General features: G+C 48.0%; 1 protein-coding gene and 1 pseudogene across 2 annotated transcripts in view; one reads left to right on the top strand and one right to left on the bottom strand.

The window, feature by feature from the left end:
- LOC129714263 (sodium/calcium exchanger 3-like) overlaps positions 1–26,645 on the bottom strand; it is a 318,013-nt gene that overhangs the window by 232,753 nt on the left and 58,615 nt on the right. The window lies entirely within an intron of this gene.
- Positions 12,213–12,320, top strand: LOC129714297 (U2 spliceosomal RNA; annotated as a pseudogene).

Raw genomic sequence — 26,645 nt, 5'->3', positions numbered from 1 at the left:
CCTTGAGCATCTTCCCCTTTGATCTGTCCTTTTCACACCTTGCATTTGCTTTGTACCCTCCAGATCTCTCGTTTCCCTCTCCCCTGACTCTCAGTCTGAAGAGGGGTCTCGACCCGAAACGCCACCCATTGTTTCTCCCCAGAGATGCTGCCTGTCCCGCTGAGTTACTCCGCCATTTTGTGTCCACCAGCTGGGATCAGTGCGGACATACTGTGGATGGTGAACGGCCCGCGATCGCAAGTGGCGGGCGCAACAACGTGACTCGAATTGCATCACCACCCCCTCATCTTCCGCCTGGATGTGGAATCCATGTAGGGAAACTGGCTGGGAATGTTTCCAGGGAAAGAGTGTACAGCAGTATATTCAGGAGGGAGAAAGAGTGGGGGAAGGAGAAAAAGAGACAGGGAGAGAAAAGGTAGACAAAAATGCTGGAGAAACTCAGCGGGTGAGGCAGCATCTATGGAGCGAAGGAAATAGGCAACGTTTCGGGCCGAAACCCTTCTTCAGACTCAAACTGACCTAGCAGACATAACACAGGAAGAGAATGGGGTTTCAGTGAAATAAAACGCATTGGAATAGCGTTTTTAGGTGAAACAGGCCCTTCGGCCCATCGAATGTGTACGCTAATTCTATCCTACACACCAAGGGCAATTTAAAGAAGCCATTTAACCTATAAACCTGTACGTCTTTGGGATGTGGGAGGAAACCAGAGTACTTGGAGGTAATCCCGCGCGGACACTGGGAGAACATGCAAACTCCACGCAGACAGCACCCTTAATCAGGGCCGAATCTGCATCTCTGGCGCAGTGTGGCGGCGACTCTACTGCTGCTCCACCGTGCCGCCCTGAGGGGAAGTATAAGAGACAAAAAAACACCAAGTGCTGGAGTAACTCAGGAGGTCAGGCAGCATCTGTGGAGAACATGGACAGGACACGAAGCTTCATCTCTCTGTGTTCTCCGCAGATGCTGCCTGGCCCACTGAGTTACTCCAGCACTCTGTGTCCTTTTGTTTACCAACCAGCATCTGCAGTTCCTTGTTTCTACTAGAGTTACATTTGGACAGGTTTTCATGGTTTAAGTTGGGTGAGATCTGGGCCAAACGCAGGCAGGTGGGTCTAGTGTAGATGGGAACATATTGGTCAGCGTGGACAAGTTGTGCCGAGCGGCCTGTATCACTCTATGAATCTATGGCTCTAGGCCAGGCAGCATCTATGGAGACAGAGCCGAGTTTAACATTTCCCAATCTGAAAATAATGACACGGCATTTCTACCCACCATAGATGCTGAGTGGCTTACCGAGTGTTTTTCCTGCATGTTTGGTACATACTGTAGGGCAGAAAGATTCAGGTGCTTGTAGAGGTGAGGTGGAGAGAGGGAAGAGGGAGGCAGAGGGTTGTACGGGTGTCAGGGGTTATGGGGAGAAGGCAGGAGAATGGGGTTAGGAGGGAGAGATAGATCAGCCAGTAGACGATGGGCCGAATGGCCTAATTCTGCTCCTATCACTTATGATCTTACAACCCCCAGGCCTCGGGCCTCAGGAAAGCCCAGGCCTCAAGCTGCTAGATTTCTAGGCCAAGACTTAGCCTCAGACACACACAGGCCCTGCTCCCTGACACACAACAGACTGCACATACGGAAGAAATTCATCCTAGTTTCTGCTGATGTCAGATAGGCCTGTCAAACGACGGAAGACCTCAGCTGGAATTGTAGCTGAAGTTCACGCTATTTTTAACAACTCCTGTCTTCACCCATTTATAACTATAGCTGGCACAGCGAGTGCTGACATTAATGCTGAGCAATGTTAGCACAATAATGAGTCACCTGATGTACTTCTTTGTGTAGGTGGGAACTGCAGACTCAAGATAGACACACAAAAAAAGAAAAAAGTTCCTTGAGGGTTAAAACTAATAACCATATAACCATATAACAATTACAGCATGGAAACAGGCCATCTCGACCCTTCTAGTCCGTGCCGAACACATATTCTCCCCGAGTCCCATATACCTGCGCTCAGACCATAACCCTCCATTCCTTTCACGTCCATATAACTATCCAAATTATTTTTAAATGATAAAAACGAACCTGCCTCCACCACCTTCACTGGAAGCTCATTCCACACAGCCACCACTCTCTGAGTAAAGAAGTTCCCCCTCATGTTACCCCTAAACTTCTGTCCCTTAATTCTCAAGTCATGTCCCCTTGTTTGAATCTTCCCTACTCTCAGTGGGAAAAGCTTGTCCACATCAACTCTGTCTATCCCTCTCATCATTTTAAAGACCTCTATCAAGTCCCCCTTAACCTTCTGCGCTCCAAAGAATAAAGCCCTAACTTGTTCAACCTTTCTCTGTAACTTAGTTGCTGAAACCCAGGCAACATTCTAGTAAATCTCCTCTGTACTCTCTCTATTTTGTTGACATCCTTCCTATAATTAGGCGACCAAAATTGTACACCATACCCCAGAATTGGCCTCACCAATGCCTTGTACAGTTTTAACATTACATCCCAACTTCTATACTCAAACTAATAGGCTAAAGAAGTTAGACACAAAATGCTGGAGTAACTCAGCGGGACAGGCAGTATCTCTGGAGAGAAGGGCCCTCAGTCTGAAGACGGGTCTCGACCTGAAACGTCACCCATTCCTTCTCTCCAGAGATGCTGCCTGTCCCGCTGAGTTACTCCAGCACTTTGTGTCTAACTTCTTTAGCCTGTTAGTTTTAACTCTCAAGGAACTTTTTTCTTTTTTTTAAATTTCAAAATAGACTTTATTCGGGTAATAAATAAACAATACAAAATCCGGAGGCTTTTTTGACATTTTCGGAGGCTATACACATTGTTCAATACTGTTCAAGTCTACATACATTGCTCAATTTTCACACATTTGTCCCCCACCCTTGCCACTCATGTGACCCACTGGCATGGAATCCCTTCCCGTATTTTGAGGGGTGTCTCCACCACAATCGGCCCCCCATGTTCAGCAGCGGAAGGACCCTAGACTGTGGCCCTCCCCCACCGAGCCTTGGCGTTGGTTGCACCAAGAAGATGGAAGGGGGGGGGGGGGGGGCTACACAGAAGATAAGGAACCAAATCTGAGGAAGGACATTATTGCCATATAGGGAGTACAAAGAAGGTTCACCAGACTGATTCCTGGGATGTCAGGACTGTCTTATGAAGAAAGACTGGATAGACTTGGTTTATACTCTCTAGAATTTAGGAGATTGAGAGGGGATCTTATAGAAACTTAAAAAATTCTTAAGGGGTTGGACAGGCTAGATGCAGGAAGATTGTTCCCGATGTTGGGGAAGTCCAGGACAAGGGGTCACAGCTTAAGGATAAGGTGGAAATCCTTTAAAACCGAGATGAGAAGAACTTTTTTCACACAGAGAGTGGTGAATCTCTGGAACTCTCTGCCGCAGAGGGTAGTTGAGGCCACAGTTCATTGGCTATATTTAAGAGGGAGTTAGATGTGGCCCTTGTGGCTAAAGGGGATCAGGGGGTATGGAGAGAAGGCAGGTACGGGATACTGAGTTGGATGATCAGCCATGATCATATTGAATGGCGGTGCAGGCTCGAAGGGCCGAATGACCTACTCCTGCACCTATTTTCTATGTTTCTATGTTTCTATAAGGATCAAGGGGTACAGGGATATGGAGATGAGGGGAGTTCACGGGGGAATGCAGAGAGATGGGGTTACGAGAGATGGAGGGGGTTCTACAGGGAGTAAACAAGAAGCTGGTGCAACTTGGGTGGGGGAGGGATGGAGAGAGAGGGATGGAGAGGAAGGGAATGCCGGGGCTACCTGAAGTGAGAGAAATCAATATTCATACCACTGCTGCCCAAACGAAATATGAGATGCTGTTCCTCCAATTTGCGTTTAGCCTCACTCGTCGGTTTAAACCAGCATCTGCAGTTCCTTCTTACACACTGGGAATTGATGCCTGGATTATAACATGTGGGAAGGCACTGCACTGTGGGGGGGGGGGGGGGGGGGGGGGGGGGGGGCGGGGGGGGCGCTAGTGTAGCCTGCCCTACCCCCGTCCCACCAAGGGCCCATCTGACCCCAGTGACAATAAATGAACCACTGAGTTGGAGTATAGAACGTGCAGGAAGGAACTGCAGATGCAGGTTTACACTAAAATGCTGGAGTAACTCAGCGGGATGGGCAGCATCTCTGGAGACCAGGAATGGGTAACCTTTCGGGTTCATCAGGCAACTGAATCATCTACCACAGCCAGAGAGCAGTGCTGAACTACTATCTACCTCATTGGTGACCCTCGGAATATCTTTGATCGGACTTGACTGGCTTTACCTTGCGCTAAACGTTATTCCCTTATCATGTATCTGTACGTAGACAAAAGTGCTGGAGGAACTCAGCGGGTGTGGCAGCGTCTATGGAGCGAAGCAAATAGGCCCAGGACAGAAAATAGGCCTACGGCAATGAAGGAGGCCCAGGATAGAGAGGTTGTCTTCGGAATGGGAGGGGGAGTTGAAGTGCTGAGCCACAGGGAGGTCAGGCTGGTTAATGTGGTGGAGGTGGAGCGAAGGTGTTCGGCGAAACGATCGCCAAGCCTACACTTGGTCTCACTGGGTATCTCTGTACACCATGTATCTGTACACTGTGTATGGTTCGATTGTCATAAGGACATTCGTGATAGGAGAAGAATAAGGCCATTCGGCCCATCAAGACCACCGCCATTCAATCATGGCTGACCTATCTCTCCCTCCTCACCCCATTCTCCCCATAATTTTATTTTTTTTTTTTTTTTTTATGATTTTTTTTTTAATGATACTGCCTGTAAGGGAAATTCATTTTGTTGTCTCAAATTGAGACAATGGCAATAAATTTGAATGCAATACAATACAATACAAAATCTCTGATCAGGAAAAACAATCTATGTAATGTTGACACAATGAACTGCAGGTGCTGGGTTACAAAAAAAGAGACACACACACACACACACACACACACACACACACACACACACACACACACACACACACACACACACACACACACACACACACACACACACACACACACACACACACACACACACACACACACACACACACACACACACACACACACACACACACACACACACACACACAGTGCTGGAGTAACTCAGCGGGTCGGGCAGCATCTCTGGAGGAGAGAGATGGGCGATCATATTCTTTGGAGGGAGCAGTCATTGTCAGGGTAGTGTGGAGATCAGCACAGTGGTGAATCCAGGTCTATATGTGTTCATCCCACACTGCTGGGCTGACGTCACTGAGGGAGATATCCATGCAGAGATGTGGGGTTGTTTGGTGCAGGCTGCAGTAAATGGAGGCAGCCACTGCGCTGTAGTGCAGCCACTGACTCCGACATAAGAACGAGCTGTGCAGTGGTTGGGAATCCCTGAGGCTGCGTGGGTGTGATTTAATAAATGTCCTCCGTAATAAACATGGAGGGAAGGTGCTGGAAAATGGGTTGGGAAGGAAGATTACAGACTGGTTAAACCACCCGTGGTTTTGTCATCGCTGTTCCCCCCTGAACTGTGGTGGACAGACCTGTCTCTAAGTCGGGGAGGATGCAGGTTCAAGTTTAGTTTAGTTTAGAGATACAGAGTGGGAACAGGCCATTCAGCCCATCGAGTCCGCACTGAACTGCGATCCCCGCACACTAACACCATCCTACACACACAAGGGACAATTTACAATTTTTTCACCGAAGCCTAGTAACAGGTTAATACTGAACACCTCCGCTCAGTCTGTCTTAACCTACCTGATCTCCCAGTTGCTCAGCACTTCAACTCCCGCTCCCATTCCCACACTGACCTTTCTGACACCAATCATGTTGCAATCATGTATTGTCTTTCCGCTGACTGACTGAAACATATAAGGTTGTTAAGGGTTTGGACACGCTAGAGGCAGGAAACATCTTCCCCATGTTGGGGGAGTCCAGAACCAGGGGCCACACAGTTTAAGAATAAGGGGTAAACCATTTAGAACGGAGACGAGGAAACACTTTTCACACAGAGAGTTGTGAGTCTGTGGAATTCTCTGCCTCAAGAAACTAGGACGAATTTCTTCTGTGTGTGGAGTCTGTTGTGTGTCAGGGAGCAGGGCCTGTGTGTGTCTGAGGCTAAGTCTCGGCCAAGAAATCTAGCAGCTTGAGGCCTAGGCTTTCCTGAGGCCCGAGGCAGGTTCTCTGGATGCTTTCAAAAGAGAGCCAGCACCGCCATTCAATGTGGTCATAGCTGATCATCCCCAATCGGTACCCCGTTCCTGCCTTCTCCCCATATCCCCTGACTCCGCTATCTTTAAGAGCCCTATCTAGCTCTCTCTTAAAAGCATCCGTTGAACTGGCCTCCACCGCTCTCTGAGGCAGGGAATTCCACAGACTCACCACACTCTGTGAGAAAAAATGTTTCCTCGTCTCCGTTCTAAATGGCTTAGTCCTTATTCTTAAACTGTGGTGGCCCCTGGTTCTGGACTCCCCCAACATCGGGAACATGTTTCCTGCCTCTAACCCCGGTACACGTGACAATAAACTACACTGAACTGAGCTGAGACGGATCTTGAAGTTGGGAGTCTGAGAGTAGAAAAACAGGCTGGATCTCCTGTGAGAATCTTCGTGACGCAGTGCCCCGTCATGTTAGGGCCTCAGCCTGAAAGCACCTGCCCCCAATCAACCACAGGGTTACTGTAGCAGGACGATCAATTATTACTTTCCGCGCAGAACTGGAGACGAGCGTGATGTTGACTGAAGGTTGAGATCTCATTAGCTCCAACGCTGACAGTCTACAGACTAGGAAGAGCTGAAATCCCTGGTGTTTGAATCCAGGCGAGACACACAAAAATGCCGGAGTGACTCAGCGGGACAGTCAGCATCTCTGGAGAGAAGGAACGGGTGACGTTCCGGGCCGAGATGGGGGAGAATGAGACATAGAGATATGGAAGGGTGAGGTGTGAAGGCATAGATCAAAGGGGACGATGAACAAAGACCTCCTAAAGATAGCGGAGTCAGGGGATATGGGGAGAAGGCAGGAACGGGGTACCGATTGTGGATGATCAGCCATGAGCACTATGAATGGCGGTGCTGGCTCGAAGGGCCGAATGGCCTCCTCCTGCACCTTTTGTCTACTGTCTATTGAAATGCAGAATGGTACATTTCCACCTACCCCTCACCTTAACTGTACCTTTCAATATTTCCTGATCATCGTCCCCTTTGATCTTTGTTTTCACACCTTACCCGTTCCATTTTACCCGTACTGTTTAGGTCTCCAAATCTGAGGAAAGACATTCTTGCCTTAGAGGGAGTACAGAGAAGGTTCACCAGACTGATTCCTGGGATGGCAGGGCTTTCAGGACTGCCTGCTTCAAAAAATCCATCATTGTACCGGTACCAAAAAATGCCTCCCCAGCCTGTCTGAATGACTACCGTCCGGTGGCCCTTACCTCGGTAGTCATGAAATGCTTTGAGAGGCTGGTGAAGAATCACATCTGCGCCTTCCTCCCTCGGAACATGGACCCGTTGCAGTTCGCATACCGTCCGAACAGGTCCACGGACGATGCGGTCTCCCAGGTCTTGCACACCGCTCTCTCCCATCTGGACAGCTAGAAGGGGGGCTATGTGAGGATGCTGTTCATAGACTACAGTTCAGCCTTCAACACGATAGTCCCCACCAGACTGGCCGGGAAGCTACTGGAATTGGGGCTCAACAACACCTCCCTGTGTGCCTGGGTCCTGGACTTTCTCACCGCCAGGCCCCAGGTAGTCAAGATGGGAGGGAATACATCGGAGTCCCTCACCCTGAGCACAGGATCGCCCCAGGGTTGCGTCCTCAGCCCCCTATTGTACTCCCTGTACACACATGACTGTGTGGCTAGGTTCAGCTCCAACTCATTAATTAAGTTTGCTGATGACACTGTGGTGGTGGGCCTGATCTCAGACAACGATGAGAAGGCCTACCGGGAGGAGGTGGCTGATCTAGCACTCTGGTGCCAGGATAACAGCCTCCTCTTGAACATCAAAAAAACTAAGGAGCTGATCATGGACTTTAGGAGGGCACATCATCCGAGGACGTACACTCCATTGAGGATAAATGGGGATCCTGTGGATAGGGTGAGCTGTTTTAAATATCTGGGAGTCCACATCTCTGAGGATATGACATGGACATCACACGCCGCAGCATTCGTGAGTAAGGCAAGGCAGCGCCTTTACCACCTCAGGCAATTGAGGAAATTCAGAGTGTCTCCGAGGATCCTCCAGTGCTTCTACGCAGCGGCTGTGGAAAGCATCTTGTCCGGGAACATTACCATCTGGTTTGGGAATTGCTCTGCCAAGGACAAGAAGGCTTTGCAGAGAGTAGTGCGTTCGGCCAAACGCACTATGGGAACTTCACTCACCCCCCTGCAGGAACTATACATCAGGAGGTGCAACTCCAGAGCCAACAATATCATGAGAGACCCCTTCCACCCCTGCAACGGACTGTTCCAGCTGCTACGGTCAGGCAAACGCCTCCGTTGCCATGCGGTGAGAACGGAGAGGTTGAGAAGGAGTTTCTTTCCAGAGGCCATTCGGACTGTAAACGCCTATCTCACCAGGGACTAACTCTACTGAACGTTTTTCCTTCCATTATTTATTATGTAAAAGAATATGTGTGTTATGATTGTGTTTATAGTTTGTTTGGTTGTTTGGTTGTTTGTCTTTTGCACAAAAGTCCGCGAGCATTGCCACTTTCATTTCACTGCACATCTCGTATGTGTATGTGACAAATAAACTTGACTTGACTTGACTTGACTTGACTTGGATAGACTCGGCTTGTACTCGCTAGAATTTAGAAGATTGAGGGGGGATCTTATAGAAACTTACAAAATTCTTAGGGGGTTGGACAGGCTAGATGCAGGAAGATTGTTCCTGATGTTGGGGAAGTCCAGGACAAGGGGTCACAGTTTAAGGATAAAGGGGAAACCCTTTAGGACCGAGATGAGAAAAACATTTTTCACACAGAGAGTGGTGAATGCGGAACTCTCTGCCACAGAAGGTAGTTGAGGCCAGTTCATTGGTTATATTTAAGAGGGAGTTAGATGTGGCCCTTGTGGCTAAAAGGATCAGGGGGTGTGGAGAGAAGGCAGGGATGGGATACTGAGTTGGATGATCAGCCATGATCATATTGAATGGCGGTGCAGGCTCGAAGGACCGAATGGCCTACTCCTGCACCTATTGTCTATGTTTCTATGTTTCATATCAGTGTGACTCCCTCTCCCCTGATTCTTGGTCTGAAGAAGGGTCTCGACCCAAATCGTCACCCATTCCTTCTCTCCAGAGATGCTGCCTGACCCGCTGAGTTACTCCAGCATTTTGTGTCTGTCTTCAGTGTAAACCAGCATCTGCAGTTCCTTCAGACATACATTAGTATGCAGCCAACAGGCCCCAGTTCCCAGACCTAATTAAAACGGACAGGTTTCTATATTGCAACTGGGCTGGTGCTAGAGTATAATTCACTCAGCTGGAGAGGGCTTCTCACAGTCATGCCACTGAGACGGCCCGTTCCATTGCAATTGTATTTGTATTATTGTCATGTGTACCTAGTGTATCATTCCTAATCATCAGCTAATACAACCCGAAACGTCACCCATTCCTTCTCTCCGGAGATGCTGCCTGTCCCGCTGAGTTACTCCAGCTTTTTAGTGTCTATCTTCAGTTTAAACCAACACTTGCCGTTCCTTCATACACATAAACGCAAGCAATATGCAGGAAGGAACTGCCGTGCTGGTTTCCACCCATAGCCAGGCACAGAATACTGGAGTCAACGCAGCGGGTCAGGCAGCATCTCTGGAGAAAAGGAATGGGTGACGTTTCAGGACCCGAAACGCCACCTATTCCTTCTCTCCAGAGATGCTGCCTGAACCCGCTGTGTTACTCCAGCTTTTTACGTCTATCAATACAATAAAGTCAGGCAGGCACGATGGCGCAGCAGTAGCAGTGCCGGATTTACGTATAGGGTGATTTCACCAAAGGTCAAATGAGCGTAGATCCCCCCTCACGTGACCGAAAATTTTAACTGGAGGACATCTCTCAGTTTGGTACATGTAAGTGAATGGGGAAACACGCACTTTCCCACCCGTTAAAAACATGACAAACGGCTGATTTTTGAGCTGAAATTTTCTGTGCTAGTCGGGGTGACCGTGAAGCACAGCGACCTAAATTTTCAGGCAAAAAAAAAGATAGAAAGTAAGGTAATTACAAGAGGGAACTGAAGGTAGAAAGTGGCGGAAGTGAACAGCGGACATTTGCCGTGGAGATTTTAAGATCCAAAATATCGGGAATTATCGCGTTTGCTCGCTGAATTTCATCAATAGTAAGGCATTATTAACTTACTTTTGATGAAATTCAGCGAGCAAACGAGAAATATTGATGGGCCTCGAGGTCTAGGGGAGCCTCCGGCCAAGACAGAACACCTACCGTTCAACTCTGGGCGGCCCCCCTCTCTATCTCTCTCTCTCCATCTCCCCCCGCTATCCGTGTCCGGGCCGCTGGGCTCCACTCGCTCCTCATCCGCCGCCACGGCAGGCCGCCTCGCACATGCGCACAACCACGGCCAGTACATCATCGGCCACCCTGCGCATGCGCACTGCAACGGCAACTGGTCGGCGCTGGGCACTTTCTCCCTTGCTTTGAATTGTGGGAGATTTGGCCGCCATGGCTGTCCGGTCGTTGGGGGCCTCACAAGTGGAACAGCTTCATCTAAATCCGGCACTGAGCGGTAGAGTTGCTGCCTCACAGCGCCAGAGACCCGGGTTCGATCCTGACTACGGGTGCTGCCTATACGGAGTTTGTACCTTCTCCCCGTGACCGCGTGAGTTTTCGCCGGTTTCCTCCCACACTCCAAAGACGTGCAGGTTTTCAGGTTAATTGGCTTCGTTAAAATTGTAAATCGTCCCTATTGTGTGTAGGATATTGTTAGTGTGCAGAGTGGTCGCTGGTCGGAGATGACTCGGTGGGAAAATGGACCCGTTTCTGCGTGACCATGGGTGAACAAGGGGAAGAGGACTGGACTTTGCTGCCTTCCCTCACAGTGGGGGGATGTTTTTATGTTTTATGTTCAATTCTTTTTTAATGTGGTGTCTTAATTTTACTTCGGAGTCACGTGAGTGACTTCGTGAAGAACCCCGCTTCCACGCATGCGTGTCATATCGCTACACGCATTGCAACGAGTCACACAGGGGGGAACGGCGTTCCCCAAGCGGGAGAATTTGAAAGTCGGGAACAGCAGGTAAGAGACTCTGCGTTCCTTTTTTTCTACTTACTTTTAGGTGGCTGCGGAAAGCCGGCGGGGAGACCCGTGGAGGGCGAGCAGCCAGCAGCAGCAACAGCACGAGTTTCCCTGGAGGGGAACAACCTGAGCCCGACTTTGCTCCCGCACCGGCAAAATTCACCTCTCGGCCGGGCGGGAAGCAAAGTAAAAAAGGTCCCTATGCCAGTCTCAAACGAGACTGGCTTGGGAGCAGTCGGTAGCAGCCAGCGCAGGGGCTGCGGGACAGACAGCTCGGACCAGCGAGGGGCTCGGAACACTCAGCGAGTGCAGCGGCACTGATGGAGTCGGAACGGGACGTTCGGGCTGAAAACCTTCTTCAAAAGGTAAGGCCCAGGGTCCAGGGGATCCATAGGTACAGCCGGGGTTACCGGCTGCGGAACTGCCGCGAAGGACCAGGCCCGTGAACACCGGGGTCGGTCCAAGCGGCTCGAACCCGACACAGGGAACGACGGTCACCAGCGGGAGAAGGAAAGTCAGGAACAGCAGGTAAGAGACCCTGCGTTTCCTTCAACTTACCTTCTAGGTGCAGACATGGACCAGGTCCATGTAAGGCCGGCGGGAGAACCACGGAGGAGCGGCAGCGGCAGCGGCAGCGGCAGTGGGAGCCGGCAGCTGCAGCAGCACTGACAGCTGCAGGAGCACAGACAGCGGCAGCAGCACAGGCAGCGGCAGCAGCACAGGCAGCAGCAGTGGCAGCTGGCACTTCGTGAGGAGCTGGCAACGGCAGGAGCAGCATGGGCACATCGATTCCCGGAGAGGGAAAAACACCTGTGCCCAACTTCGCTCCAGCATGGTGAGAAAGTTCATTTCTCGACAGCAAAGGACTTCGCAGTTGACTGGCTGCAATCTACTACAAGGGACCAGTATGTGAGTACCAGGGTCAGTCCCATCGGGGTTTTAGTTACAATAATCGCTTCTTGGCTTTTTGGCTAAGATCAAGTGTAGTATCTGTTCTTATCAGTTTAATATCTGATACACCCCTTATCTACGGACCATATATATTAAATAAAAACTATAGTAGCTGTTATCATCAGTTTTAATGTCTTATATGTCCCTTAGCTAAGGACCATATAAGTAGGAGTGCCCAGAATTGAGGGCATTAGAGTGGGGTTGACCGGCTGCAACGACCACTAGGGACCAGTACCGTCAGTACGGGGGTGGGTCCCAGGGGTCTTAGATAAAGGAGCAGCCAGGAGTGCTGAGAGCGTTGAAGCCAGGTTAAAGGAATAGATGGAAGCAGCTGTGCCAGTTATCCTCCACACCGGCCATATCCACTTCACGGAAGGAAGGACAAAACTGGAGAAGGAGGACCATGGAACAGCGGGCAGCCAGCAGCAGCCAGCGGCACTTGGATCAACCGTAGTGGGATCAGCTGTGCCCGATGTCGGCCCCGCACCGGCCAGATCGATGTGACCGAGCGGTAGGCTAGACACAAATTAAACAAGGTAGTGGACTGAGAAGGGTCCGACTTTGCATAAAACCGCCGGCAACCAGCGCCCGAGAGGGCTGGAGCGGGAAGAAGCGGTGTATGGAGCCTTGCTCCAACGTGATAAAACCACAGCAGTACCTCTTTGAGGGCTGCACAATGCTTCTACCCCATCAGAGGGGAGCACTGTGGGTCAGTTCTGGGTTGACTTGCAAGAGGGGTCCGCAGAACAAAAGACAAGTGGGCAGCAGTTAAGCCCACATGGGTACCCCGTGCGGGACCCTAGAGATCTCTAACTCTATAAAAAAGAGTAGGCAGGACCCTGATGGGCCAGAGCCTGGTAATACAGCGTCCCATGATCCTAACACAGCAGGGACTCTGCTGGACATGGTGGCTGATTACTTTAGCCAAGTCAAACATGGGTAGACTTGGATCCAGGATGGCAATAGTATTACTATATGTCTGGCCACAAACGTCAACAGGGAAAAAATTTACAAACACTGGCCAGACATCTGCCACCTGGCAACGGTGAGGCATTACAGGTGCCCAGTGTAAACCAATGCATTTGGCAGCATATGGACGAACATCAGGAACCAGGACCTCAAGATCCAGAGAACCTTCAAGGGATTGACGGAAGGCATCATAGCATACACCCGCACCCTGGACTAAACGTAGGTAACCAAAGACCATCAAGACGCACTAGATCTGTTTAATAATATGCAATATGACCTGAACTACAAGTGGAAGGCGGCCATTCAGCCAGCACTAGGACCCCAAAAATGCTACCATTTGCAAACAAAGAACCGTGTGTGGACTAAGCCAAGACACTGGGGCTCATTAAGGCCAGCGCAAGGGCCTATTTTGGAGCATGATACCAGCCACAGGCAAGGCCATAAAAAATGTGGCTCATACCAGTAGCAGTGTCAGAAATCAATATAACCTGCAGGATCCGTTTTAGGGTATGGCCAGGGCGGCCACCCTGGAAGATGCGGAAGCCTAAACCTCCCACACAACCCCGAACAAGAAATATTAAACCAGAACCTTATTTTCTTCTGTTAAAATAGGGACCTACGAGGGTAGGGGAGGTTGCAACACTACAGTTATGTATGGTATATAATCACTACAGATTCATATAATCTCAGCAGTATTCAGGGTTATCTGATAGGGTTTTTCTCATCCCAATAACCACAGTACATCATACACCAGAAGGGCATTTTGTCCTTACATAATCCAAACAATCTAAAACCCACATGGTGCTACAAGATTTGTACACGAAAGATTGGATTGAACATATTTATTAAAATAAAATAGAGTAGGGTTGCAGGATTATCATTGATTTAAACCTAAACACATTTGTTCTAGATATTCATTTTAAGATGGATGCTCTTATTATTGATAAAGACTTGGTGTCAGTTACGGGTTTCTATATGGCAGGCATTGACTCAATAGAGGAACTTTGGCAATATAGAGCTTACAAAAGGGGCAATCATTAGCCCCAATATTATGTACTAAAATTCGTAAACCAGCTTGGCATTGTTATGTAAATAAGCCATAGGGTGAGGTTTCCCCCCGTTCGGACCCATCAATGGGGTACTAGGGTAAATTCAACCACACTCGGCATCTGGAATTTTCAGATTACCCGACTGACCTTCTCAATCATGGTTTTCAGTCTTACAGGGGATGGTGTTAGAACCATGTTCCCTATGAACATTGCCAAAAAAAAAAAAAAAAAAAAAAAAAAAAAAAAAAAAAAAAAAAAAAATGTTGATTTATCCAGTGACTGGAGACTCCATGCCATAACACTATGGATTTATTGATTTGTAGAGTCTAACAGACCCACTACACTGTCAGACAGGACGATGAATCTCATCTCATCTGCACTAAGACTGTCAACACGGAAGCAGTACCTTGGACACATCAAGAAATGGGGCATATACTGCTTGGACAACAATCTCGACCAAAAGGCCAAAAACATTCTGGCCGTATTGGGATTTTTAACAAGCCTCCATTAGGATAATCGATGGAGCTACAGTGCCATTAATAGTGCCACAAGTGCACTCTCCAATTACCTATCACAAGGATCGGAACGGCACGCGGTGGGAGCGCACCCCTGGTAAGCAAACCAGGTACTCCGAAATCTGGGACGTGGGTGTCGTTTTCTCAACATGCTGAGGAGCTTGTAGCTCATAACAGCGTTGTCACCTCAGTAACAGACCAGGAAGATGGTTATGCTCATGGTGTTATTTACCGCACAACAAGTCCAGCCATTAAGCAAACAGAGCCTGGACTCCCTGATCATCTCACCGAGAAACTGGTGTTGTCATACAGAATTTAATAAAAGAAAACAGATCGGGTTCCTCGGGTCTAGGGTTTGATTTTATGGTACACCCATATGGCAAACGACTGTGTATAACAAGACACATCTAACAATACATAGCATATACTCGGAACATTCGAGGTCAGAGTATGGAGTTGTTTATCTCTTACAAGAAACTGCATGATAGGGTCACGACTCAAACTATATCAAGGTGGCTCAAAATGGCAGGAATAGACACTGATGTTCCAACTCTCATTCCACCAGGACTGCAGCAACATCCGCAGCAATATTGTACAGGTACCCACAGACCAAATCCTCAGAATGGCAGGAGGGTCATTTTAAAAAATGGGTTTTTCCACAGGTTGTATAATAAACCAGTTTATTTGGAGCCATCATTGTATTAAGAAAACATTTTAGGTTCAACAAAATAATTTGCCCGATAGGTTACAGGGTTATGATTCTCAAATTTTTAAAAAGTGTTATATTTTTTCGTTATACCACACAACTCTTTGTATAATTGTGTTTTAAAACTACTAATGATGCTCTCTCCCAATACCCAAGGCAGTTGTGAAGCATGGACTCGTTCCACGGCATGAGGTCACAGAGCTTTGAAATCTTCACGAAGTCACTCACGTGACTCCGAAGTAAAATAGTAAGATTAAACGAGAACTTACCAGTTTGAAGTTTGATCTGTATTTTATGAGGAGTTACGATGAGGGATTTCGTGCCCTCCGCTCCCACCCTCGTATGATCATATCAAAAACTGGTATCTCTTTGATAATCTTACTATGTTAGATCATTATAGGTTCCTGTGACCTCACACCGCTGCTTTGAAGTATGACACGCATGCGTGGAAGCGGGGTTCTTCACGAAATCCCTCATCGTAACTCCTCATAAAATACAGATCAAACTTCAAACTGGTAAGTTCTCGTTTAATCTTACTATTTTATTGGTGTGCTGCAACATTCTGAATTTCCCTGAGGGGATTAATAAAGTATTTATCTATCTATCTATCTCTATACCTCTCAAGTCAAAAGTCAATCTCATGTACAATAGGTAGAGGAATGGGCCTGTCCCACTTCAACCCCTGTCCCACTGTACGAGTTCATTCCAAGAGCTCTCCCGAGTTTGCCCTGATTTGAACTCGGAGATTTACGGTAATGGCCACTTGTCGGTACTCGGGGCTCTCGTGGACGTTTTTCAACATGTTGAAAAATCTTCAAGAGTCTTCCCGAGCTTACCTACCATTAGCGAGTCTTCCCGAGTACCTGCCGTTAGCGTTACGAGCCGCTAAGAGACGTCCCCGAGCTCCGACGTACCCGCTACGTTCATTCTTCGTGCTTACCACGAGTTTAATTTTTTGTAAACTCGGGAGAGCTTTTGGAGTGAACTCGTACAGTGGGACAGGGCCTTTAGGCGACTGCTGCAAAACATTGTTCGACATAAGTGGCGACAATTTTTGCTGTCGTAGCTTGTCGTAGGTGTCGTAGGTGAATTCCATTAAAACTAGTCCCTGGCAGTCGCGTAAGTGGGACAGGCTCATTAAGGGGAAGATACAGATTGAGGGCGGCACAGTGGTGCTGCTGCGGGTAGAGTTGCTGCCTCACAGCGCCAGAGAAACGGGTTCAATGCTGACCTCGGGTGCTAACTGTGTGGTGTTTGCACGCTGTGAGGCAGCAACTAAACCACTGCACCTCTGAGCTGCTGTCTAAGTGTCTAATTTTGTGCTCTATTAGGAGGTTCAAACTCGTTGGCTGTGGGAGCTGAGTGACTTTGCTTTGCACGGTGGCACAGCGGTAGAGTTGCTGCCTCACAGCGCCAGAGACCCAGCTTCCATCCTGACCACGGGTGTTATCTGTACGGAGTTTGTACGTTCTCCCCGTGACCTGTGTGCATTTTCACCGAGTGCATCGGTTTCCTCCCACACTCCAAAGACGTACAGGTTTGTAGGTTAATTGGCTTTGGTAAAATTGTAAATTGTTCCTAGTGTGTGTAGGATAGTGTTAGTATGCGGGGATCGCTGGTCGGCGCGGACTCGGTGGGACGAAGGGCCTGTTTCCGCGCTGTATCTCTAAAGCCTAAAGCACAACAGTCTGAAGACGGGTCTCGACCCGAAACACCACCTATTTCCTTCGTTCCATAGATGCTGCCTCACCCGCTGAGTTTCTCCAGCATTTTTGTCTGCCTTCGATTTTTCCAGCATCTGCAGTTCTTTCTTAAAAGAAATTCAAGTGATTTGTTCATTTGAGATAGATTCCATAACAACCTCTCAGCCTTAATTTCGAGCTAGATTTGGAATAAAACACAGATGAGAGCACGGATGGCCTGGGCTTTGTGTACATGCCAACATCCGGGTTACAAGATACTGCGACCTGCAGGTTGTAGGTTGGAATAGATCAGATCAACACTGGAATAGATCGGGTAAATGCACAGAGTCTCTTGTAAATTGCCCTGAGTGTATGTTGGATGGTCAATAAACAATAGACAATCGGCAACAGGTGCAGGAGGAGGCCATTCGGCCCTTCGAAACAGCACCGCCATTCAATGTGATGTCGCTCTTCAAGGGAGATGCTAAATGCATTTCGTTGTCTCTGTACTGTACACTGACAATGACAATTAAAATTGAATCTGAATGTGATCATGGATGATCATCCACAATCAGTACCCCGTTCCTGCCTTCTCCCCATATCCCCTGACTCCGCTATCTTTAAGAGCCCTATCTAGCTCTCTCTTGAAAGCATCCAGATAACCTGCCTCCACCGCCCTCTGAGGCAGAGAATTCCACAGACTCACAACTCTCTGTGAGAAAAAGTGTTTCCTCGTCTCCTTTCTAAATAGCTTACACCTTATTCTTAAACTGTGTGGCCCCTGGTTCTGGACTCCCCCAACATCGGGAACATGTTTCCTGCCTTTAGTGTGTCCAAACCCTTAACAATCTTATATGTTTCAATGAGATAGCTCTCATCCTTCTAAACTCCAGAGTGTACAAGCCCAGCTGCTCCATTCTCTCAGCATATGACAGTCCCTCCATCCCGGGAATTAACCTTGTAAACCTACGCTGCACTCCCTCAATAGCAAGAATGTCCTTCCTCAAATTAGGGGACCAAAACTGCACACAATACTCCAGGTGTGGTCTCACTAGGGCTCTGTACAACTGCAGAAGGACCTCTTCGCTCCTATACTCGACTCCTCTTGTTATGAAGGCTAACATGCCATTCGCTTTCTTCACTGCCTGCTGTACCTGCATGCTTACTTTCATAGACTGTTGTACAAGGACCCCCAGATCCCGTTGTACTTCCCCTTTTCCCAACTTGACGTCAAGATCAAACCCGGGTCTCTGTCTCTGTGAGGCAGATCTAGCTCTGTTCACGTCGATCAGTTCATGCCGAAATGTCACCGCCTCCGGTGTCTATAAAAACCCTTCCTCAAACACAGTCATTATTTATCTCAATGAGCCACCAAAATAGATAGCCTTTGTGCGTGTGTAAATATAACCGTCATTACTCCCAGCAATGGAGCACGTCCCATTCATTTACACATCAGAGTTCCCTGCCTCCTTCTTATTCTGATGAGTCAATGTAACATTTTACACAATACTTTCAAAGCTAAAGATGAACCATTAAAGGGGCTGTCCCACTTACGTGATTTCTCCGGCGCCCGTCATAGTGGTCATAGGCAGCAGGTGGCCGAAAATGTCCAACAAGTTGCAAATCCAGCGACGACCAGAAAAAGGTAACAACTCTTTGGGCGACCGCTCACAAACAAACAGGCGCCACGTGTCGACATGTCGCGTGGTGACGCCTGTATGGTCGTGAGTAGTCGCCCAAAGAGTCGTACCTTTTTCTGCTCGCCACTGGATTTTCAACATGTTGAACATTTTTGGCCACCTGATGCGACGGTGACCGGTGCCAAAAAAATCTTGTAAGTGGGACAGGCCCTTTCGTTTTCACCCTGTTTGATATATTTCTCTCGTTACCCAATCCACCACCATTCGTTGCTGACGCCAAGGAACTGCAGATGCTGGTTTGTGACAAAAAAGGCACAAAGTGCTGGAGTAACTCCAGCACGGTACGTTGCGGTTTGGGCGGCACGGTGGCGCAGCAGTAGAGTTGCTGCCTCACAGTGCCAGAGACCCGGGTTCGATCCCGACCACGGGTGCTGTCTGTACGGAGTTTGCACGTTCTCCCCGTGACCTGCGTGGGTTTTCTCCGAGATCTTCGGTTTCCTCTCACACTCCAAAGACGTACAGGCCAGCACCGCCATTCATTGTGATCATGGCTGATCGTCCCCAATCAATAACCCGTGCCTGCCTTCTCCCCATCTCCCCTGATTCCACTAGCCCCTAGAGCTCTATCTAACTCTCTCTTAAATCCATCCGGTGATTTGGCCTCCACTGCCCTCTGTGGCAGGGAATTCCACAAATTCACAACTCACTGCGTGAAAACGTTTTTTCTCACCTCAGTCTTAAATGGCCTCCCCTTTATTCTAAGACTGTGGCCCCTGGTTCAGGACTCGCCCAACATTGGGAACATTATTCCTGCATCTAGCTTGTCCAATCCTTTTATAATTGTATATGTTTCTATAAGATACTTCTAAACTCCAGTGAATACAAGCCTAGTCTTTTCAATCTTTCCTCATATGACAGTCCCGCCATCCCAGGGATCAATCTCGTGAACCTACGCTGCACTGCCTCAATCACAAGGATGTTCTTCCTCAAATTAGGAGACCAAAACTCAACGCAATACTCCAGATGTGGTCTCACCAGAGCCCTATACAACTGCAGAAGAACCTCTTTACTCCTATACTGAAATCCTCTTGTTATGAAGGCCAACATTCTATTAGCTTTCTTCACTGCCTGCTGTACCTGCACGCCAACTTTAAGTGACCGGTGTACAAGGACACCCAGGTCTCGCTGTACCTCCTCCTTACCTAACCTAATCCTTATCTAAATGGTGGCCGATTGGGAAAGGGGGAGATGCAGCGAGACCTGGGTGTCATGGTACACCAGTCATTGAAGGTAGGCATGCAGGTGCAGCAGGCAGTAAAGAAAGCGAATGGTATGTTAGCTTTCATTGCAAAAGGATTTGAGTATAGGAGCAGAGAGGTTCTACTGCAGTTGTACAGGGTCTTGGTGAGACCACACCTGGAGTATTGCGTACAGTTTTGGTCTCCAAATCTGAGGAAGGACATTATTGCCATAGAGGGAGTGCAGAGACGGTTCACCAGACTGATTCCTGGGATGTCAGGACTGTCTTATGAAGAAAGACTGGATAGACCTGGTTTATACTCTCTAGAATTTAGAAGATTGAGAGGGGATCTTATAGAAACTTACAAAATTCTTAAGGGGTGGACAGGCTAGATGCAGGAAGATTGTTCCCGATGTTAGGGAAGTCCAGGACAAGGGGTCACAGCTTAAGGATAAAGGGGAAATCCTTTAAAACCGAGATGAGAAGAACTTTTTTCACGCAGAGAGTGGTGAATCTCTGGAACTCTCTGCCACAGAGGGTAGTTGAGGCCACTTCATTGGCTATATTTAAGAGGGAGTTAGATGTGGCCCTTGTGGCTAAGGGGATCAGGGGGTATGGAGAGAAGGCAGGTATGGGATACTGAGTTGGATGATCAGCCATGATCATATTGAATGGCGGTGCAGGCTCAAAGGGCCGAATGGCCTACTCCTGCACCTAATTTCTATGTTTCTAACCTCCTAACATCCTCTTCACAGTTCACACTGCCACCCAGCTTTGTGTCATCTCTGGAGAACATTTCGAGTCGGAGACCCTCCTTTAGACCCGAAATGTCACCAGTCCATGTTCTCCAGAAATGCTGCCCGACCCGCTGAGTTACTGCAGCACCAGCTGGATTTACCGCATCATCCTATCCAGAATTAACAAAACCAGTAGTTTAATTTCATCTCTCATTTTTATAGCTGCATCCAAATGATTTATTCCATGGTTTCTATCTTATAAAAGCTATATATCATTTTAATAGCTGCAGTGTAATTTTGGACTATTAGCCACTTATGAAACCTTAATAAATAAGTTGAACAGTTGAACAAGTTAGGTCTTTATTCTTTGGAGGCTAAAGGGATCAGGGGGTATGGAGAGTAGGCGGGTTTCAGCAACTAAGTTACAGAGAAAGGTTGAACAAATTAGGGCTTTATTCTTTGGAGCGCAGAAGGTTAAGGGGGGACTTTATAGAGGTCTTTAAAATGATGAGAGGGATAGACAGAGTTGACGTGGATAAGCTTTTCCCACTGAGAGTAGGGAAGATTCAAACAAGAGGACATGACTTGAGAATTAAGGGACAGAAGTTTAGGGGTAACATGAGGGGGAACTTCTTTACTCAGAGAGTGGTAGCTGTGTGGAATGAGCTTCCAGTGGAAGTGGTGGAGGCAGGTTCGATTTTATCATTTAAAAATAAATTGGATAAGTATATGGACGGGAAAGGAATGGAGGGTTATGGTCTGAGTGCAGATAGATGGGACTAGGGGAGAATACGTGTTCGGCATGGACTTGAAGGGCCAAGATGGCCTGTTTGCATGCTGTAATTGTTATATGTTATATGGTTAATTAACCGATAGACACAAAACGCTGCAGTAACTCAGTGGGACAGGCAGCATTTCTTGGGGTAAATGCTGAGTTTCTCCAGCATTTTGTGTCTGTCTTCGATTTGAAACCAGCATCTGCAGTTCCTTCATGCACATTGATACATTTAAAAGCAGCACATGTACAGTAGAATGGCTGGACCTTTCAAGACCAGTTATGGAGATTTCTTTCTTGAAGTTGTTGGCAGTCTCTTTGATAAAGAGAAGCCAAGTGGGTCAGAACAAATGTGATGCCTTGAATGGTAAGTAATTCCTTTATGAACTGCAGCATAATGAAGATAAATGCATGGAGAATGTAAATGGGAGGAAGGTTCAGACCAAAAACAAAATCAGTGCCAGATTCACAGCATAAAGGGCCTGTCCCACTTTCATGACCTAATTCACAACCGTTTTTGCTCGTGGACATTTTTCATCAGGCTAGAAAAACGCCCCGACCTACTTGATGCCACGAGTACCTACGACTAGTATCACGACCTGCTACGACCTACCTACGACCTCCTACGACCATGCTGCAAGTATGAGTCAAGGGCAAACTCGGCAGAGGCCGTGAATTAGGTCGTGAAAGTGGGACAATCCGTTAAGGAACTTGGATCTGGTACTGATCTCACAGAAGGATGTCTCAATGCATTTCGTTGTCTCTGTACTGTACACTGACAATGACAATTAAAATTGAATCTGAATCTGAATCTGAATCTCACACACCACTGGTTTGGAAACCGGGAGATCAGGTTGGTTCAGGCGGGCTCAGCTTATATGCTGACCGAGTAGTTCCAGATTTGTGACTAAAAGACCCACTTGGGCGTCATTTCAGATTCAGATTCAGATTCAACTTTAATTGTCATTGTCAGTGTACAGTACAGAGACAACGAAATGCAGTTAGCATCTCCCTGGAAGAGCGACATAGAATATGATTTCAATAAATAAATCTATTTACATGCATGCAGACATAGTTTTTTTCCTGTGGGAGGAGTGTCCGGGGGGGGGGTGACTGGCAGTCACCGAGGTACGTTGTTGAGTAGTGTAACAGCCGCAGGGAAGAAGCTGTCCCTGGACCTGCTGGTCCGGCAACGGAGAGACCTGTAGTGCCTCCCGGATGGTAGGAGGGTAAACAGTCCGTGGTCATTTACGCCACATCATTTATGTGTCACGAGGCACGTGTGCGCGCATGGTGCGTGGTGACGTAGGCAGTGACGCGCGGTGGCGCCCCAGGATTTCGGGATTCTCAAAATCTTCGCTCGCCATCTGCGTGACGTGCAAATAAGGCCCAAGTGGAACAGGCCCTTTAGTTCATGATCATTGAAAAATGTGCCTATCGCCACGGCGATATTGACGTGCTTATCGCCACGCTGGAGGTAAAAATAAAGAACCTGAAGTGACAGAGGGCATATCAAAACAATAAGAATATAGCCAACCAAATCCAGGCACATCACAAACTGCCTGGAGGAGCAATGTGAAAAAATAAAAAAACAGGTCTGAGCTGCGATCAGCGGTCGATGAGCGTGAGGGGAGAGGGGTAGTCTTCCCGAGTACCTGCGTTAGCGTTACGAGCCGCTGAGAGACGTCCCCGAGCTCCGGCGTACCCGCTACGTTCATTCTCCGTACTTACCACGAGTTTGATTTTTTTTAAACTCGGGAGAGCTCTTGGAATGAACTCGTACTGTGGGACAGGGCTTTTAGACAGGTACATGGATAGGGCAGGTTTGGAGGGGATACGGACCAAAAGCAGGCAGGTGGGACTAGTGTAAATGGAACATTGTTGGGCGGTGTGGGCAAGCTGGGCCTGTTTCCACATTGTATCCCTCTATGACTATGATTACAATCAGGCCGTCCACAGTGTACAGATACAGGTTAGAGGGAATAACATTCAGTGCAAGATAACGTCCAGTAAAATCCGATTAAAGATAGTCTGAGGGTCTTCAATGAGGTGGATGGGAGGTCAGGACCGCTCGCTAGTTGGTGAGAGGATGGTTCAGTTGCCTCATAACAGTTGGGGAAGCTGAATCTGACTCTAGGCACCACCCCCAACACAATACCTTTCATAAACACAAAACGCTGGAGTAACTCAGCGGGACAGGTGGCATCTCTGGGGCGAAGGAATGGGTGACATTTGGGGTTGAGTCCCTTCTTCAGACCCGTGACACTGTGGCCCTTGTATGCTGCTGCTGCTGCTGTGTGCTCTATGTCGAAGGAGATGAGATTCGCAACTCAAGCAGAACTAGAAATCAGTCACTTGGCACCTTGCATCTTGCCCGGCCTGTGCTGATGCAGAGAGATGAAGCCTGCGTTGATCCAACCGTGACTGTGACTTTGAGCACTGCTGGTGAGCGTGCCTGCCTTTTCCTTTGCGGCAATCCAGCGAATGGTTAGTTTAATTTTCTTTTATGGGCATGAATAGCTCACCAACATTGGCCAAGGACCTCCATCAACAGCCACAAAAAAGCTGGAGAAACTCAGCGGGTGCAGCAGCATCTATGGAGCGAAGGAAATAGGCAACGTTTCGTCCCGAAACGTTGCCTATTTCCTTCGCTCCATAGATGCTGCTGCACCCGCTGAGTTTCTCCAGCATTTTTGTTTACCTTCGATTTTCCAGCAACTGCAGTTCCTTCTTAAACACAATGTATTCGCTGGTTTAGCTTAGTTTAGTTTCGAAATACAGCGCGGAAAAAGGCCCTTCGGCACACCGAGTCCTCACAGTCCAGCGATCCCCGCACACCTCTTCTTCTTGTGTATGGCGTGCACAGACTAAAGTTGTAGGACAACTTGGTCTATTTGATCTTATAATAACCATATAACCATATAACAATTACAGCACGGAAACAGGCCATCTCGACCCTTCTAGTCCGTGCCAAACACATAATCTCCCCTAGTCATATATACCTGCGCTCAGACCATAACCCTCCATTCCCTTCCCATCCAGAACCTGCCTCCACCACCTTTGGAGCTCAATCCACACAGCTACAGCGCTCTGAGAAAAAGTTCCCCCTCGGTTACCCCGAAACTCACCCTTAGTTCCAGCGATCCCCCTTGCAATCTTCCCTCTTCTTCTTGCCACGTCAACTCTGGCGTGCACAGGCTAAAAACCTTGTAGGGCAACTTCTGTCTCCATTTGATCTTATTTGAATGTGCACGCCAGGTTGATTGCATTCGTCGAAACAGGGCGGGGGTTGCAATCTCCCACCCCACCCCGCACACTAACACTATCCTACACATACTAGGGACAATTTACAATTTTACCAAAGCCAATTTGCCTGTAAACCTGTACGTCTTTGGAGTGTGGGAGGAAACCAGCGCACCCGGTGGAAACCCACGAGGTCACAGGGAGAACGTGCAAACTCCGTACAGACGGCACCCGTAATCAGCATCGAACCCGGGTCTCCGGCGCTGTGAGGCAGTAACTCTACCACTGCGCCACTGTGCCGCCCCCGAAAGGCTTTAATCCATGCAAGATCTTACTCAGGCATTACCATCGGTAACTTGGCCATGCTTCTTGAATCCATCTTAAGTATCAATCCCAAATGTGGCAATAAATCAGTAAATGCCCAATATTACAATATATACAATATATTACAATATAATATAATATATATATATACTTCTTCAAGATATCCGTTTCTTCCGTGCTTTCGCCTCCGCGATCTTCTTGATGGGTCGAGCGTTGATCTCCTTCCATCTCTGCCGAAACTCATATATATATATTTTAATATATATTAGCGATTTAGACGAGGGAATTAAATGTAACATCTCTAAGTTTGCGGATGACACAAAGCTGGGTGGCAGTGTGAGCTGCGAGGAGGATGCTATGAGGCTGCAGGGTGACTTGGATAGGCTGGGTGAGTGGGCAGAAACATGGCAGATGCAGTTTAATGTGGATAAATGTGAGGTTATCCACTTTGGTGACAAGAACAGGAAGGCAGATTATTATCTGAATGGTGTCAGATTCGGAGAAGGGGGGGGGGGGGTGCAACGAGACCTGGGTGTCCTTGTACGTCAGTCACTGAAAGTAAGCATGCAGGTACAGCAGGCAGTGAAGAAAGCTAATGGCATGTTGGCCTTCATTGCGAGAGGATTTGAGTGTAGGAGTAAAGAGGTCCTTCTGCAGTTGTACAAGTCCCTGGTGAGACCACATCTGGAGTATTGTGTGCAGTTTTAGTCTCCTAATTTGAGGAAGGACATTCTTGCTATTGAAGGAGTGCAGAACCAGGGGTCACACAGTTTGAGAATAAGGGGTAGGCCATTTAGGACTACGATGAGGAGAAACTTGTTCACCCAGAGAGTTGTGATTCAGTTTAGTTTATTGCCACGTACCAAGGTACAGTGAAAAGCTGGCCCTGGTGAGACCGCACCTGGAGTATTATGTGCAGTTTTGGTCTCCTAATTTGAGGAATGACATTATTGCTATTGAGGGAGTGCAGCTTAGATTCACCAGGTTAATTCCCAGGATGGCAGGACTGACGTATGATGAAAGAATGAGTCAACTGGGCTTGTATTCACTGGAATTTAGAAGGATGAGAGGAGATCGTATAGAAACATAAAATTCTTAGAGGATTGGACAGGCTACATGCAGGAAAAATGTTCCCCATGTTGGGGGAGTCCAGAGCCAGGGGTCACAGTTTAAGAATAAGGGGCAGGCCATTTAGGACTGAGATGAGGACAAACATTTCCACCCAGAGAGTTGTGAATCTGTGGAATTCTCTGCCACAGAAGGTAGTGGCCAATTCACTGGATGTTTTCACAAGAGAGTTAGATTTAGCTCTTAGAGCTAACGGAATCAAGGGATATGGGGAAAAAGTCGGAACGGGGTACGGATTCTGGATGATCAGCCATGATCATATTGAATGGCAGTGCGGGCTCGAAGGGCCGAATGGCCTCCTCCTGCACCTATTTTCAATGTTTCATTCCCAATGATCAGTGCCCACTTTAGCACCCATATAAACAGGCCTGGCTTATTGAAAAGTGGTATAAGGAGCCAGTTCTCCAGATTGATGAAAAGCTGTT

The sequence above is a fragment of the Leucoraja erinacea genome, chromosome 38 (genome assembly GCF_028641065.1).
Source record: "Leucoraja erinacea ecotype New England chromosome 38, Leri_hhj_1, whole genome shotgun sequence".
NCBI classification, from domain to species: domain Eukaryota; kingdom Metazoa; phylum Chordata; class Chondrichthyes; order Rajiformes; family Rajidae; genus Leucoraja; species Leucoraja erinaceus.
Note: the sequence above shows the minus strand (reverse complement) of the source record. Positions and strands in the feature narration are given on the sequence as shown.